Below are 2,597 nucleotides of genomic sequence, written 5' to 3' on the forward strand. Positions count from 1 at the left end.
GTGTGTGTGTGTGTGTGCATGCGTGTGTGTGTGTGTGTGTGTGTGTGTGTGTGTGTGTGTGTGTGTATCAGTGAGACTTACCACTAACCAGGTACGGAAACCTGCTTGGTCCTTTATTCTGCAGTTTTTCTAAACTCAGGTCCTTTTCGATAGAGCTGGCTGGCGACAGTACCCTGAAAAGCACTCTCTAGTGAGAAGCCTAAATGTGCTGTGGCTGGAAACCCTCTAGCCTCAAAGTCTACAAAGATGTGGCTGCTTTCTGGATATATGACTGCTAACCAGTGAGTGTTCTCCGTCTCTATCTCTCCGTCTCTCCGTGTCTCTCCGTCTCTCTCTCTCTCTCTCTCTCTCTCAGCCTTGGGCAAGTGGAAGGACATCTGAAAGTGCTGAAGAACATCTGGGGTATGGTTATAAACAATACAAAGTTCCAGAAGACAAATGTCAGCCACTGTCCGAGGGAGCTCAGTCCTCCCCTGTCCGTCCCCCTCCCGTCGACCCACCCCCCCAACCCCCATCCCCTGTCCCCAGCTCACAGGAACAATCTACCATCTTTTGTGGGAAAGTTTCCAAAGGCCAGGGAGTATACATGTGTCTCTCTTGGGCAATTAAATGTGGGTCCTTCTAGAAAGCCTTCTAGATGAGATTACTGAATCAAGCAAATGTCTTTCCTCTTGTCTCTCTTCAGACTATGTACTCTGTGACGCTCTCCCCTCGGAGAAGCCACTGCTCAGGGGTTTCTGTAGAGGTGAGCACTCAAGCTCCAGGGAGCAAGGCGTTCGTTCAATCAACCTCCACACAACTTGCTCAGGACACTCCAAAGGCACAGACTTTTGACTCTGAGCTACGCCAGCTCCCCAAGACCATAGCAGACATTGCAGGGCTTCCAAGGTAAACTTGGGGTTCCAAGAGGCGCCAATGCCCCTGCCTCATCCACCCGGTAGATTCTGAGGGATCACTGAGGGACCAACCAGCTCACCTCTCTTAGCACCCTCCCCAAGAGGTTTTCAGGACACTTGTCACCTTTCAAGCCTTGGCTCAATGTAGGTGGGCTCCCAGACATGTCTGAGATGCCACCTACACGCCTGAGCCCTCTCTTCCAGTAGAACATCGGGTATTTTCCATCCGGTACTTCTAAGTGGAATTTATTAGCATTTTTTTAGGCTTAAAAAGGCTTGATACGGTTTGTGGTGAGCTTTGTTTTCAATCAGCAGGTAAAATCAGCTTGGAAAAGACGTATAATAGTTAAGAAAGGGTCTTGGGGGAAGAAAAGTAGCCAAGCAAGTGCTTAGCATACACAAGTCCTGAGTTCAAACTCAAGACCCAAGCCCTATGAAGAAGGAAGGCACTGGTAACCCTGTTCAATGAGACCGCATAGTTAATTGCACTTGCATCGTATATAGCAACATTATAAAGAGGTAATAATGTTAAATTAAATATATGAACTCAACACACACTCAAACTTTTCCTCAGAAGATACCACAGATTGATTCCCCCAGGCTCTCTCACTACCCAAATCTCAAAAAACCTCAGGCTGAGATACATGGTTTAATTTGCTGTCAAGCAAAGCACGCTGGGATAAGAAACTATCTTTGATCATCTGTGCATTAAGTCATATGTAGTCATGTGCAACATAGGGACTTTCAGGTGGACAACTGGTTATATTATAGTAATCCCTAAGATATATAACACCAAGTGGCACCATCAGCCATCTTGATTTGTGTGCACAGGGTTCTGAGTGACAAAACCTCCTGGTGACAACCTCTCAGAATACTCTGTAGTTAAGCAGTAGGTGATTATAGATGGCCAAACGGTGCGTTCATTCTGAGAGAACTTATCTCTGAGAGGGTTTAGTCAACACCCCCAGGTCGCTGTCAGATGAGCCAACCTTGACTCCAGAGCTCCCAGCACTCTCTTCTCTCTTGCTAGAGCTTCACTTCCTCCTTGCCTGACACATCCTTGCCTGTAACTCCTTCAGAGCAGTAGCTACAGGGCACAACCTCTGCTACCAAACAGTGCTTGGTGGGACAGGCGTGCAATCCACAGCTGCTGAACGGACGGGATCTTGTACAAGGCAGACGGCCACATCCTTCTGAGATGTGGTCTGAAGTGTGTTTCGCCTTGCTGCAGGCCAAACACAGGCAGCCATCCATCAGCTCAGAGGGACAGGAACCGTCTGGATGACAGACTCTGGTCCATTATCACAGCCCTCAGCATCACTCAGGGGGGTCTTTTCCATGAAGGTGTTCACAGAAGGGTATGGATCTTTAATCTAGCGTTGTTGTTGTTGTTGCTGCTGCTGCTGCTGTTGTTGCTTTTCCTAGAAATTTGAGAGGTTCTGAAACTTGTTTTCTCAGTGTGCTAGAGAGGGAAGGATTGCCAACTCAGAAGTTCAGTGTCCTAGCAAACAGTTCGTGATCCTTTCTCCACCACCCAGAATCAAATATTCAATGTCCATGAACTTCACATTTACCATGCACACAGGTAGAAGAGACAAACACTAACCTCCCCACGAGATAGTAAATCCTCTCCGTCCTCCCCACGAGATAGTAAATCCTCTCTGTCCTCCCCACAAGATGAGATAGTAAATCCTCTCCGTC

General features: G+C 47.7%; 1 protein-coding gene across 4 annotated transcripts in view; it reads right to left on the minus strand.

The window, feature by feature from the left end:
• Window positions 1–2,597, minus strand: part of Abcc4 (ATP binding cassette subfamily C member 4) — a 219,068-nt gene that overhangs the window by 184,687 nt on the left and 31,784 nt on the right. The window lies entirely within an intron of this gene.

This window comes from Mus pahari, chromosome 8, assembly GCF_900095145.1.
Source record: "Mus pahari chromosome 8, PAHARI_EIJ_v1.1, whole genome shotgun sequence".
In the NCBI taxonomy this organism is placed as follows: Eukaryota; Metazoa; Chordata; class Mammalia; order Rodentia; family Muridae; genus Mus; species Mus pahari.